Here is a 16106-nt window from a genome sequence, read left to right as displayed (position 1 = left end):
GCTTTCTTTTCATTGCTATTTGCATGGAGTATCTTTTTCCATCCCTTCACTTTCAGTTTGTGAGTGTCTGTAGGTCTGAAGTGTGTCTCTTGTATGCAGCATATATATGGGTCTTGGTGTTTTATCCAGTCAGCCACCCTATGCCTTTTAATTGGAGCATTTAGTCCATTGACGTTTAAATTAGCTATTGATAAGTATGTACTTACTGCCATTTTTTAACTTTTTTTTTTTCTCAGTGTTTTAGTAGTCCTCCTCTGTTCCTTTCTTCTTCTATACAGAATTGATGGTCTCTTTAGTTTGACCTCTGTCTGAAAGCTCTATTCTTTAACCCCCCTCCTCCCTCCTTTTATGTTTTTGATATCATATCTAACCTCTTTTTTGTGCATTTGTACCCATTACCCTCTTATCATGGAAATAGATAATTTTTCCTACTTGTGGTCTTCTCTTTTCCCTTTTCCCCTTAAATCAGTCCCTTTAACATTTCTTGTAGCACTGGTTTCTTGGTGAAAAACTCCTTTAATTTTTGCTTGTCTGGGAACTTTTTGATCTCTCCTTCCATTTTGAATGATAACCTTACTGGGTAGAGTATTCTTGGCTGTAAGTTTTTTCCTTTTAGCACTTTAAATATATCGTGCCACTCTCTTCTAGCCTGTAAGGTTTCTGCTGAGAAGTCAGCTGATAGCCTTATGGGGTTTCCTTTGTACGTAACTTGACTTTCTCTTGCTGCTTTTAGGATTCTCTCTTTATCTTTAACTCTGGACATTTTGATTATGATGTGTCTTGGTGTGGGCCTCTTTGGGTTTATCTTGTTTGGGGCTCTCTGTGATTCCTGTACCTGGATGTCTGTTTCCTTCCTTAGGTTAGGGAAGTTTTCATCTATTATTTCTTGAAATAGATTCTCTGCCCCTTTGTCTCGCTCTTCTCCTTCCAGGACACCTATAACACGGATGTTAGTGCACTTGATATTGTCCCAGAGGTCCCTTAGACTGTCCTCACTCTTTTCAATTCTTTTCCCTTTTACCTGTTCAGCTTGGGTAATTTCTTCTAGTCTTTTGTCCAGCTCACAGATCCATTCTTCTGTATCCTCTACTCTGCTTTTGAGTCCCTCTAGTGAATTTTTCATTTCCAGTATTGTAGTCTTCATTTCTGATTGGTTCTTTTTTTATATCTTCCTTTTCTTTGTTGACGTTCTCACTGAGTTCATCTATTCTTCTCCCCAGATCAGTGAGCATCCTTAACACTCTTTGTTTGAACTCTCTGCCAGGTAGGTTGCTCATTTCTGTTTCACTTAGTTCCTTTTCTGGGGTTTTGTCCTGTTCCCTTACATGGAATGTATTCCTTTGCCTCTTCATTTTGCTTCTTTCCCTGTGCTTGTGTGTACGTATTAGATAGGTCAGCTACGTCTCCTGCTCTTGGATAGGTGACCTTATGTATGTGATGTCTTAGGAGTCCTGCAGTGTGCTTCCCTCAGTTCTCAATGTTCCAGGGGTGACCCCTAGGTGGGCTACGTGTGTCCTTCTGTTGTGGCCTGTTTGCTCTCCCTGTAGGCGCCCAGGGAGGCTGAGTTGTGCTCCTGTCCAGCTGTTGTAATGCTCAGCTGCTTGTAGTTGTTGTGGGCCCTTCAGTCTCTTCATCAGGTGTGGGGAGCCCCAGCACAGTTGGCTGCAAGTTCTAATACCACATTTGTGTTGCAGTATTTCTTTTAAGTGAGTAGGCCTCCATCGTGGCAGGTTGTTAGACTCAGGGGCTTACAATTGCTATAAGCCTCCAGCCTTTAGGTCTCTTTTCAGCTGTCTGAGGATTGCAGCTGGGTGGGGCTGGCCTCAGGCACAGGAGCACCCAATTGTTTCAGGCTTTGGAAGGTGGGGCAAACCCCCATGTGGGTCTTTGAGAAGCACAAGTCTTCTGCAGCTGACAAGCCCTGCCGCCCACAGGTCCACACACACAGTCAATGCAGTCCTGCCCCATGTATGTGCCCTGACCTCCCGAAGGGGACCTAGTCTTTCCACTGCGGGAGCACCACACACTCCACCACCACCCCACACTCTCCACCGGCTCCTTGTGCACGTCCTGCCCCACTGAAGTCGGCTCAGTTGCCAGGCTGCAGAGAATCCAGTCACCAATCTATGCAGGCCCACAAGTTACCTGAGGGCTTATTGTTGGGTGGGGCCAGTCTCGGGTGGGCTGCCTGCCCTGGCTGAGCTGGATTAAATCAAGTGCTCTAGGGGGTGGGGCAGACCCTGGGCTAGCAGGCCTCAGGGAGAACTCCAATGGCGTCTGTGTCAGCACGCCCACACCAGGCCACAACAGTGGCCGCTGCCAATGTCCCAGTCCCTGGAGAGGTCTCACCTCTCACCGAGATGCACTCAGGGCCTGTTAGGTGAGTCTCTTTTCACCAAAGCAGTGTGCACCTTTCTCTCTGGTGATTTTAGTTTGCTTTCTGAAACGGGTGAGTTTGCGCGTGGGCCCTTTAAGAGCCGGTTTTAATTTCTTTGTGAACCAGCTTTTCTGGGGGTACTCCCCAATGTTTTAGTAGCAGGCAAAGCCAGATATTATACCACTCGTCTCGATTGTGCTGGTTCCACAAAATGCTCACAGCGGGGGCGCTCCCCAGCTCGGGGCCCGGCTCCTTCAGGGAGGGCTGCGTACTTTTGGGCTGCTCCCAGGAGGCCATGAAGCTGGCAGCTTGTGAAGGCTGCATTTTTCCCTTCCAGAGGGGAGTTTCTGCCTCTTCTACCTCAATTAGGATTGTCCTTTGTTGCCCGAGGTCCTCTTATCCAGTTTTCAGTTCTGTTTCAGGGGTAATTTTTCCACGAGTAGTTTAAATTGGCTGTGTCCACAGGAGGAGGTGAGTTCAGAGTCTGCCTACGCCGCCATCTTGACTTCCCCCCCCAATATAAATTTTTAAAGCAATTTGTTGAGATCAGTTCCACAAACATATTTTGGGGGCCTATAAACAAAAAATGCAAATTAAATCTATAATGAGATACCATTTCACTTTCAACAGATAGGCAGAATTTAAAAGCCAGAGAATACTGTTTTGGCCAAAGAGCAACAGAAACTCTCATGTTCTGCCAGTTGAAATGTCAGTTGATGCAACCTCTTTGGAAAGCAGGTTGGTATTACCTAGTAAAGTAGAACCTGTGCTTTCGCTATAGCCCAGCAATTCCACTCCTAAGTATATACCCTAAATAAACTCTTATACATATATTCCAAGTAATATATACAGGAATGCCTGTATCAGCATGTTTTGTAATAGCTAAATAAATAAAGGATATCGCCCAAATAGAGTGTAAAAATATTCATACAATGGATATTATACAGCAGTGGAAATGTACCTATTACAGCTATGTAAAATAACTCGCATCTCAAAACAATGCGATAGAAACAAAGTAACAGAAGAATATATACAGTATGACTGCACTCACAAAGGTCAAAAGTAGGCACGATTGAATAAACTCTTCTGTGTTAGATACTTAAGAAGAGCGAGGAAACAAAAAAATTCAATTTGGTCACGAGCTCTAGGGGAAAGGAAAGGGATGCAACCAGGGTAGGGCAAATGGAAGACTTATAATATGGAAGACTTATTATATGATTCAGGTCATGTTCTGTTTCTTAACCTGATGATGGGTGCACAAGTCCCTATATGTTTATGTGCTGTTTTAAAGTATATTTCATAATTTAAAGTTTGGTTTCTCATGTCTCAGGCAGTACTATTGTTTATGGTACCCCACAATCTGCCCTCCCCTTCATTCAAACTGAGAGGACTTCCAACACTCTCTTGAACCTGGTTTCACTGTGCCTCCCTTTGCCCCTTTGTTCAGGCTGTTCCTTCTTCCAGGAATGCCACTTTTCTTCTGCTCCACCTGTCCAAGTCTTACTGGCTTTGCCAGGTTCAGCTGATGGTCCACCCTCCCCTCCCCCATCTCAGAATGCTTTTTCTGAGATTGTTCCGGCCCTGAGGGAAGTCATGTACACTTAGCACCTCACCCAGACCATTTCCGGGCGCTTAGCTTGTGCTACCACGTACCCATGCTTCTCTTTTTCTGAATCTTCTGTGTTTCAAATTAGGTTGTGGGTCACCCATGAGGAAGGAGTAGGGGATGCCCTATCACTAGAAGGGAAGTAAAGGATTTTTGTGGAGTTTTGGGTTTGGATTTAGGTTTTTGTTTTACCCACCTTAAGCCCTGCCAGCATGATGATGATCTTGAAATTTATAAAGAGCTGCACTTTTCTCCTTTTTAGGAAAATTTGCAAAAATGTATATACCATTTAATTCTCAACCTTAGGCAGGAGTATCAGAATCTCTAAGGGGTGGGTGTAGTTTATAAAAACATTCAAAAATACAGATATTTCACACTATCTAAACTCGAGAACTGAATACTCGATATTTATCTTCTGATAACCTGGTATCCCTCACTCTCTGAATTCAGGAACCAAATAGATTCAGACAGCATGGAATTTAACACCTGGTTTCATAATATAAATTAAGATAAAAAGCCCAATAAAATCTTCATAGCGACAATTAGATTTAAGTGCTTATAATGTGCCAGGCAATGTTCTAAGGGATATAAATACCTCATGTAGCCAGTGAAATAGTCTTGTGAGGTTTTTATGCCAGTTTTACAGATGAGAAAACACACTCAGAAAGGCTAAGAAACTTGCCTGCAGAAATTCCTGGAAATGCTTAGCACAGTACCTGGCTTGTTATAAGTGCTGAATAAATGATAGCTGTTATTTATTAGTTGATGGGAATAGAGTAAGAAAGCATTATGGAAATGGAGGTTGAGCAACAGTACCTGCTGTCTCTCTGACTCAGGTCTGCTTACTCAGGACAAACAGGTTTCAGCTACCATCTGCATGATATCATTCACACATACTGCTGCTGCATCATTGCTGCCAATAGCACTGCCTAATTTCTTATTGCAAAATCTGATTAAGGAAATGAGGGCTTTCACTTTGATTCTCAGTGGGTTGTGAAGCCTTGTTTGCCTTTAGCACCCCACCTGAACAAGTGAATTCAGATTTCAGGTCTACCAAAATTAGAGAGGCCCCTGCCTCCCTGGGCATTGAGTTGGAAATTTCAGGACACCAAGAAATGGGGACAAAAGTGCCCTATCAAACGCAGTGCACAGACATTATGAACGATTCTCCATGTGCACAGCTGTGGGCAGTCTACCTAAAGAGGAGATTGTCTTCCATTGGCAAAAGGGACCTGGGCCCCAGAACTGGTATTACTTTCCTGGTGAGTGGCAGCGGACCATGACCTTCAAGCAGAGTCTAAGCTGTGGCCACGCCATCCAGCAGACGGAGAAGTTGTTATCCTATTATCATATTCTTCTGGTTCAGTCTTTTGAGGGTAACTTGGTCTGTCTTAGGTAAGTGCTAACCCACTTAGCCCCCCACCATGTCCCCATGCCATCCTCCCACAGAGCATTTGTTGGACATGAGGATAGTAAAGCGCACATTGGCCACTTACATAGAATTAGGTAAAAGTGTCCTACAGAGTGCCCTGCCCATGAATTTAAGCTGCCCAAATCCTAGAGAGAAAAATAATTAAAGTTTTGATAGCATTGTGGTAACTAGTATAGTTGGTGCTGTAACGGGTCTCCTTATGCACCTCATAAGCCTTCGGACAGCCCGAAAGCAGGAAAACAGAGGAAGTAACTCTGCATATTGCACAAGCGCTTAGTCAGTATACAGAACTTAAAGCTGTACAGACTGTCACAGCTGGAAAAAACCTTTGTCTTGTCAATGTGGACTTGGGTAGTTTCACCTGTTAACATGTGTGCATAAGGTGTATATGGTGTGTTATTAATATTTCACCTGGCAGGAAGACCTTGGAAGGAAGCAAATTTGTAGTGCCAAGGACCCCTTGGAGGGTGAAGTATGTGTGTATGCATGGACATGGCATTCTTCTAGATTAAGTAACCAAGCTGTAGAAAATGTACTGCCAGGAGATGAATGTGCCCACAAATTGCCTGGGAGAAAAGAATGGATCTTGAGGGCCACAACCCCTGGATATAGAAAAGGTAGGGAAGGAATTTGCACCATGAAGATTTGAAGATGAGAAGTGGGCAGACCTGAGGGCAGAAGAGTAGAACCAGCAACTGGGATGTTTGCACAAAGCACCCCAGTGAAGTGTCTTAACTTTTTAACAAGAATAAAATTCAAGGGATTGAACATTGTTATGATTGTCCTTGGAGGGCCCTATTTCACAGTTGTCCTGCAGCCTTCATATCAAAAGCCATGCCTTACTCACTCAGATTGTGGTGTTACTTCTATACTGTATACCTGTAATGTTCAGACTGTGTCACTGCCTTGGAAAAAAGGAAGAGGAAATAAAAGTAACACTTGTGTTTTCCTACCTGCAGGCGTGCCGACAGGAGAAACCAGGGAAAGCAGGGAAGGCTGGCAGGCTCCAGGGTCCTCATATCCCCCTGTCCATCCTCCCCAACCCATCCACATCTTGACTGGGGGAAACTATAGAAACATCCAAGACAGATGCGAAACGCTGCAGAACACTAGAACATCAGAGCCTTGTGGACTGTTTCCCCAAGTATGGCATGGTGGAGGCTACAAGCCACTAGGAGAAGCCTTGCACTTGGCTTTGCATCATGTCCAACATACTGTAGGAACAGTAATGTAGCAATGATGGAGGGCAGAGTCTAGGCCAATGAAAACCGGGGTACCATGCCCAGTCCTTCATAGCCTATACTTGGTCTACAGGAGTTCAGAAGCTTCCCTGTGCCCCAAAGGTATGAGAAGGTATCGTAGAGGCTTGTACAGAGCGTTAGGATGAAAAGGCTGCAGAGGTAGAACTTTGTGGCAGAAGGCAAATGGTTAAGACCCATGCACTTCAGCTCTGGGTGCTGGCATTACACTCCAAAGGCCAGATAAGGCCCACTGCATCTCAGCAGGTAATTATAGGAACTCAGGAATCAGGCCAGGTATTTCATGGCAGAATCAGAGGACGGTACGAGGGCTACCATGAGGTCACATTTGAGCCTCTCCTTTCCCACACTCCCAGACACCATCTTGACAAGATAAAGTGGTAAGGGAACAAGACCTGAGAAGCAACATTTACTTAAGAGAGACCAAGTTACTCCCAAAGACACTATTAGAACTGAGAGAATGTAATATATTGTTTACTGGCAAGCCAAAATCTCTTCTTTCCACCGAGCAGGACAGGGACTTATGGGAAAGATTAGATTATAGAAAACAAAGAAGCTACGTTGTCTTTGCATCTCTGAGTTATAGGGTGAGTAAATGTGCATCCTTGCACTATTTTGTGCTTTAAACTATAGGGCAGGCATCTAAAGTGTCCAGTTACAGCTAGCCCTCCAGTGAAGCCAGATACACCCTCAAAGTTAGCAGTGGAGTAGGAAAGGGGGGCCTTTGTAACAGGAGCATTAGTGAGCCAAGGCAGACCATGGGCCCAGTGTTCAGCAGCAAAGTGGGCAGGACCCATGGCAGAGCAAGGAGGAGACCATCAGTGGACATGGTGGGGCTATGGTTGGATGAGGACTGCAGGGGGCTTGCAACAAACCCATTTTGTCAGTTAGAACCTCTTGGTTGCAAGTGACAGAAAACCCAAACTGTCTTAGGATGGTAGCATTCCTGCTGTAACAATAGCCAAAATAGAAATTTGTATCTCCCTGACATAAAAGTCTGAATGTAAGCAATCCTGGGCTGATAGTTCAGCTCCATAGTGTCAAGGTCCCGGGCCCTTCCCATCCCATATCTACCATCCTCAACCTGCAGCTTCTAGCTCCCACCAGCACCCCCATATTCCTGCAGCATGAAATGGGTAGGGAAAGTAGAGGGCACACACCTTTCTTTTAAGGTCATGAACTGAAAGTTGCACATATCACTTCCTCTTACATCCTATTACCCATAACTTAAACCCATGGTCATACCCAGCGTCTCAGCTATTGCCACAAAAATGCTGTGTAACAACCAACCACAAAATATCACTGGCAGACAACAGTAAGCATTTATTTCTTGTTCATGTGTCTACAGATGAGTTGATGTTTGGCTGGTCTGTGTTGGCCTCAGCTGGGCTTGGTTCCAGGCTGCAGCTTGGGTTCAGATATGTTCCGTGTATCTCTCATCCTCCTGCCACCAGGGCATGTTTTCTTCATGGTAATGACTTTCATGGTAATAGCCACCTACATATGCCTTGGTAAATCACATATGTAGACTAGGAACTCTGTGGAGAAGGTGGCCTTAGAGCAAGGTTGGTGACCTGGCACAGGCCTGAGCCCTCGCTTTTGTACTTACCTATCCAGGGTCAGAATGGCAAGGTGAAAGCCTGAGCCCACCTAACTGCACGAGTACATTTAATGCCTTTGCTTGGATCCTGTCTGCTAATGTTACATTGGCCAACACAAGTCATACCCAAGCCCAACATCAATGGGCAGGAAGTATATTCCTCCCATGAAGGGAGGAGATGAGAGAAGGAGTAAATGTCTTATAAACAATAATCTAATCCACCAACGCTATCTACACAGGACTCTGGGGAAATATGGTCTTTAGCAGGGTGGCCATATGCCCAGTTAAAACTCTGGAGTTCTAGGGCCGGCCCCGTGGCTTAGCAGTTAAGTACGCGCACTCCGCTACTGGCGGCCCGGGTTCGGGTCCCAGGCGCGCACCAACGCACCGCTTGTCTGGCCATGCTGAGGCCGCGTCCCACATACAGCAGCTAGCAGGATGTGCTACTATGACATACACTATCTACTGGGGCTTTGGGGGGAAAAAAGGAGGAGGATTGGCAATAGATGTTAACTCAGAGCTGGTCTTCCTCAGCAAAAAGAGGAGGATTAGCATGGATGTTAGCTCAGGGTTGATCTTCCTCATAAAAAAAAAAAAAAAACTCTGGCGTTCTATTCCTAAAAAAAGAAAGTGAAGCTAGTCCCTGCCCCAATGTGTATCAGTCAGGAGGCAGTTTCCACTTCCAGTTTGGAATGGAACCATCGTTGTGTTCCCAATGGAAGCATGCTTCCCTTTGGCACTAGGACTTCCAAGCCCACTGAGCCCAAGTTTGCAGAGATGGGAAGCACAAAAATTCCTTTGTAGTTCATTTGGTGTAACAGTGAGGAGAGTCACCCTTTCCTTTACCCCTTATTTTCCAAAGCCCTCAATTCTGGTCATGGGGGAGATGGCACCATATACTGGCTTCTGATTTAAAGCTTTAAACTGAGACTTAAACAAGGCAATCCACTGTTCTGCCAAACTAGCTCTTTCTGGATGATAGGGCGTGTTGAAAGACCAGGAATTCTGAGAGTGTGAGACCACTGTCACTTTATTTGCCATAACATGTGTCCCTTAGATGAAAGCAGTGTTATATGACTTATCATGGCAGTGGATAAGGCATTTTGCAGGTCCATAGACTGGTGGTGCTGGCAGTAAGGAGATCGAAACAGTAATCAAAAACCTCCCCAAAAATAAAAGTCCAGGACCAGACGGCTTCCCTGGTGAATTCTACCAAACATGAAGCTTCCTAACTCATTCTATGAAGCCAACATTACCCTGATACCAAAACCAGACAAGGACAACACAAAAAAAGGAAATTACAGGCCAATATCACTGATGAACATTGATGTAAAAATCCTCAACAAAATACTAGCAAATTGCAAACAACAATATATTAAAAAGATGATACACCATGATCAGGCGGGATTTATTCCAGGGATGGAGGGATGGTTCCACATCTGCAAATCAATCAGCATGATACACCACATTAATAAAATGAAGAGTAAAAATCACATGATCATCTCAATAGATGCAGAGAAAGCATTTGACAAGATACAGCATCTATTTATGATAAAAACTCTGAATAAGATGGCTATAGAAGGAAAGTATCTCAACATAGTAAAGGCCATATGTGACAAACCCACTGCTAATATCATCCTCAATGGTGAAAAACTGAAAGCTATCCCTCTAAGAACAGGAATCAAACAAGGATGCCCACTCTCACCACTCCTATTTACCCTTTGTGCCACTGGACTGGCCCCTCACCACTCCTATTTAACATAGTATTTGAAGTCTTAGCCAGAGCAATCAGGCAAGAAAAAGAAATAAAAGGGATCTGAATTGGAAAGGAAGAAGTGAAACTGTCACTATTTGCAGAGGACATGATTTTACATATAGAAAACCCTAAAGAATCCACAAAAAAACTTTTAGAAGTAAAAGGTGAATACGGTAAAGTTGCAGGATACGAAGTCAACATACAAAAATCAGTTGCATTTCTATACACTAACAAGGATGTAGCAGAAAGAGAAATTAAGAATACAATCCCGTTCGCAATTGCACAAAAAGAATAAAATACCTAGGAATAAACTTAACCGAAGAGGTGAAAGATCTGTACACTGAAAACTATAAAACATTGCTGGAAGAAATTGAAGAAGATACAAAAAAATGGAAAGATATTCCATGCTCTTGGATTGGAAGAATTAACATAGTTAACATGTCCATACCTCCAAGAGCAATCTATAGATTCAATGCAATCCCTTTCAAAGTTCCAACAACATTTTTCACAGAAATAGAACAAAGAATCCTAAAATTACATGGAACAACAACAGACCCCAAACAGCCAAAGGAATCCTGAGAAAAAAGAACAAAGCTGGAGGTATCACACTCCCTGATTTCAAAATATACTACAAAGCTATAGTAAGCAAAACCACATGGTACTGGCATAAAAACAGACACACAGATCAATGGAATAGAATCAAGAGCCCAGAAATAAAGCCACACATCTATGAACAGCTAATTTTTGACAACGGAGCGAAGAACGTACAATGAAGAAAGGAAAGTCTCTTCAACAAATGGTGTTGGGAAAACTGGACAGCCACGTGCAAAAAAATGAAAGTAGACCCTTACCTTACACCATACACAAAAATTAACTCAAAATGGATTAAAGACTTGAATGTAAGACCTGAAACCATGAAACTTCTAGAAGAAAACATAGGAAGTATGCTTTTCAATATTGGTCTTAACAGCATATTTTCAAGTACCATGTCTGACCAGGCAAGAGAAACAATAGAAAAAATAAATGAATGGGACTATGTCAAACGAAAAATCTGCACAGCAAAGGAAACCATCAACAAAATGAAAAGACAGCCTAATAATTGGAAGAAGATATTTGCAAACCGTACATCTGATAAGGGGTTAATCTCCAAAATATATAAAGAATTAATGCATCTCAACAACAAAAAAACTAACAACCCAATTAAAAAATGGGCAAAAGACCTTAACAGACATTTCTCCAAAGAAGATACACAGATGGCCAACAGGCACATGAAAAGATGTTCGACATCAGTAACTATCAGGGAAATGCAAATCAAAACTACAATGAGATATCACCTCATGCCCCTCAGAATGGCTATAATTAACAAGACAGGAAACAACAAGTGTTGGAGAGGATGTGGAGAGAAGGGGAACACTCGTACACTGCTGGTGGGAGTGCAAACTTGTGCATCCACTATGGAAAACAGTATGGAGATTCTCAAAAAATTAAGGATAGAACTACCATACGATCCAGCTATTCCACTGGTGGGTATTTATCCAAAGAACATGAAAACACCAATGCATAAAGATACATGCACCCCTGTGTTCATTGCAGCGTTATTCACGATAGCCAAGACTTGGAAGCAACCTAAGTGCCCATCAAGGGACGAATGGATAAAGAAGATGTGGTATATATACACGATGGAATACTACTCAGCCATAAGAAATGATGAAATCCAGCCATTTGTGACAACATGGATGGACATTGAGGGCATCATGCTAAGCTAAATAAGTCAGAGGGACAAGGTCAAATACCATGTGATCTCACTCATAAGTAGAAGATGAAAACAACAACAAACAAACACATAGAGACAGAGATTGGATTGCTGGTTACCAGAGGGGAAGAGGGTAGGGAGGAGGGTGAAAGGGATGATTAGGCACATGTGTGTGGTGATGGATTATAATTAGTATTTGGGTGGTGAACATGATGTAATCTATGCAGAAATAGAAATATAATGATGTACACCTGAAATTTACAATGTCTATAACAATGTTATAAACCAATGTTACTGCAATAAAATTTTAAAAAATTAAAAAAAAGAGCCTAATATAGCAGAGACCACATGAGACTTACTTCCCGGGTCCTTGGACTTGGCCCACCCTTAGGATCTCATGACCTCAGGGTTAAGTAATTGCAGGTTGAATTGATGCAGGAATGCTTAGGATAAGGGACACTGGAATGGGCCTGGAGAGGTTTGATGTGAGGAAAGAGGAAGTTCCAGGATCCCAGAGTCCCTCCTCCCAGCCAGCAGTCACTTCATTTCTCATTCTTGTTTATGTAGTTGCCTGAAGCAGAAATTACCACGTGGGTTTCAACTTCCCTAATCTATCCTGCACTCAACCACTAAACTAATCTACTTCACACTCTGGTTTTACCAGTCCTTTCCTGCCCAGACACATGCACCCAGTTGCAGCCTGCGTTCCAGGTGCTCCCTACTGAACCCAGAGGGTCTTGTCCTACCAGTCTACCAGCCCCCGAATGTGCCTCTCACTTTCCCCCTCTCTCTAAGTTAGTCCCTTACTGCTTGAAGGGACTCCTCCACCTCCTAGTCTCTACTCCACCAATTCTGCCACCTTTCAAAGGTTATGGGCCTCCAGAGGCCTTTTCAAGACTTCTGGCCCACAGAGGCCGGGCTTCAGATGTGGTAGGACACAGTGCCTTTGGCACAAGCCAGCATATCTGCTATGGAGGGCTGTGTTGTCTAACTCTTGAGTTATTCAGGTTTTCCCTGTATTTGTGCCTTGATTCTTCATCTAGGCTTTAAGTTCCTTGAGGACAGAGCCCTGCTTAGTTTATGTTTATATTTTGGTTTTGACCTGGACCAAAATAATAAGTAGGTCTTCAGAAAATGTAATTAGGTTTGTTTTCCCAACATAAATGTCATGCTGGTTGAAAATACCTAGACCTTTATATATACATGAATATATCTTATTAGTGATCATTTTTATAATGAAAATTATCCTTTTAAAAAACAAGATGGTAGATAAATGCTGGCGAGGGTGTGGAAAAAAGGGAAAACTTGTTCACTGTTGTTGAGTTGTAAATTGGTACAGCCACTATGGAAAACATTATGGAGTTCCTCAAAAAATTTAAAATAGAACTACCATATGATCCAGCAATTCCCCTTCTGGATATATATCCAAAGGAAACAAAAACACTATGTCAAAGAGATATCCGCACCCCCACATTCACTGCAGCATCATTTACAATAGCCAAGACATGGAAACAACCTAAGTATCCATCTATGGATGTATGGATAAAGAAATTGTGGTATATACATGTACAATGGAATATTATTCAGCTGTTAAAAAAAGGAAATTCTGCCATTTTTGACAACATAGATGGACCTTGAGGGCATTATGCTAAGTGAAATAAGTCAGACAGAGAAAGACAAATACCATATGATCTCACTTACATGTGGAATCTAAACAATCAAACTTGTAGAAAAAGAGATCAGATTTGTGATTATCAGAGGTGGGGGGGTCGGGGTAGGGGAATTGGATGAAGGTGGTCAAAAGGTACAAACTTCCAGTTATAAGAGAAATAAGTAATGGAGATGTAACGTATGACTTGATGACTATAGTTAACACTGCTGTATGGTGTATTTGAAAGTTGTTAAGAGAGTAGATGCTAAGAGTTCTAATCATAAGGGAAAAAAATTTTTTTCTTTTTTTTGTATCTATATGAGATGACAGGTGTTAACTATGCTTACTGTGGTAATCATTTTACAATATATGTAAGTCAGGTCATTATGCTGTACACCTTAAACTTACTTAGTGCTGTATGCCAGTTTATATCTCAATAAAGCTGGAGGGAAAAAAGACGGAAAATTAAGCTTTAGTTATTGCATAAGCACCCAGGGGATTTTCTTTTACTTCATTTTCATATTAAATTTTTGAAGAACTTTATCTTGAGATAATTATAGATTCACAGGAAGTTGCAAGAATAGCACAGAGAAGTTCCTGGATCTTTCACACAATTTCCCGAAATGGATACATCTTATGTTACTGTCATACTATATCAAAACCAGGAACTTGACATTGGTAGAGAGTGTGTCTACAGTTCTCTGCCATTTTATCACATGTGTAGATCCGTGTAACCACCACTGCTATCAAGATGGAGAACTATTAGAACACCTTAAAGATCTCCCTGGGCTACCTCTTTATAGCACACCCACTGCCCTTCCCACCCCAGCCATCCCTAACCCTAACCCTGACAACCACTGACCTCTTGTCCATCTTTGTAATTTTAGTCATTTTGAGTAGAATTTCATTTTGATTTGTTTATAGTGTGTGGAGAGTATCTCTTTGTATAGATATTTAGTAGGTGCTCTAGATATAACATTGTATGTACATCTTATCTCAATTCTACTTGTGTTGACATTACCAGTTTCAGTGAGGTATAGAAACCTTTCTTCCCCTTAAGACCCTTTAGTGTCCCCCATTTATAATAAAACTGTCTTAAATATTTCCTCTACATAAATTGAGAACCATATCAGACAATGCATGAGTGCTTAGGGCAGAGGACACTGGACTGGACCTGGTGGGCTTTGATCTTTTGAGGAAAGAGGAAATCGTGGAGACCACAGAGTCTCTCTTCCCAGCCAGCAAACTTCATTTCTCCTTTTCATTTGTGCAGTTGCTTGAAGCAGAAATTACCACTGCACTTATCAACTTCCCTAATCTATCCTGCACACAACCACTAATCTTTTGCTTAAACCATCAGATATAATTTAGAAAACTCAAGAGGAGAAGGAAAGCATATTGTATTAACCCATGTTTTTACTCTTTTGTTCTTCCTTCTTAATGTTCCATATTCCTTTTTTAATCATTTATTTTCTGTTTCAAAAACCTCCTTTAGCTATTTTTTAGGGTAGGTCTGCTGTTGACAAATTCTTGTAGGTTTTCTTCATCTGAGAATGTCTTGATTTCCTCTTCATTCCTGATTTTCACTGGTTATAGGATTTTGAGTTGACAGTTCTTTCAGCACGTGAAAAATGTTGTGCCACTTCCTTGTGACCTCCATGGCTTCTGATGAAAAATCTGATACCATTCAAATTGTTTTTTCCATTATAGGGAAGGTGTCATTTTTTTCTAGCTGCTTTCAAGATATTTTCTTTGTCTTTAGTTTTCAGAAGTTTGACTGTGATGTATTTTGGCATGGATTTCTTTGAGTTTGTTCTGTTTGGGGTTTGATCAGGTTCTTGAATCTGTAGGTTTATGTCTTTGCTATATTTGGAAAATTTTCAGCCATATTTATTTGAATACTTTTTAAGCTCCACCTTCTTCCTCCTCTCCTTTTGGTACTCCAATGACACAAATATTAGATCTTTTCTTATAGTCTCACAAATCCTGAGACTTTGTTAATTTTTTTTTCAGTCTGTTTTCTCTGTTGTTCAGATTGGGTGATTTCTATTATTTTGTCTTTAAGATTATTGATTCTTTCCTCTGTCCTCTCCATTTTACTATAGAAGCCATCCAGTGAGCTTTTGGTTTTTTTATTTTCAGTTCTAAAATTTCAATTTAGTTCTTCTCATCTCTTCTGTTTCTTTGCTGAGACTATTTTCTTTTTCATTTTTTTAAATTGAGGTAACATTGGTTACCTCATTTCATGTGTACATCATTATATTTTGACTTCTGTATAGTATACATCGTGTTCACCACCGAAAGTCTAGTTGCCATCCGTCATGGTTCAAATGTGCCCCGTTACCCCTTTTGCCTTCCCCCCTGACCTCCCCTCTGGTAACTACCAGTCTATTCTCTTTATCTATGTGTTGTTGTTGTTGTTGTTGTTGTTATTTTATCTTCCACATACGAGTGCAATCATGCAGTTTGGCTTTTTCCATCTGACTTATTTCACTTGGCATAATACCCTCAAGGTCCATCCACGTTACTAATGGCGAGAGTTCATCTTTTTATGGCTGAGTAGTATTCCATTGTGTGTGTGTGTGTGTTTGTATATATATGTATATATATCACGTCTTCTTTATCCATTCATCCTTTGATGGGTACTTATGTTGTTTCCAAGTCTTGGCTAT

The sequence above is a fragment of the Ceratotherium simum genome, chromosome 5 (genome assembly GCF_057802395.1).
Source record: "Ceratotherium simum simum isolate JZ-2026a chromosome 5, ASM5780239v1, whole genome shotgun sequence".
NCBI lineage: Eukaryota > Metazoa > Chordata > Mammalia > Perissodactyla > Rhinocerotidae > Ceratotherium > Ceratotherium simum.
This window is presented reverse-complemented; position numbering follows the sequence as displayed.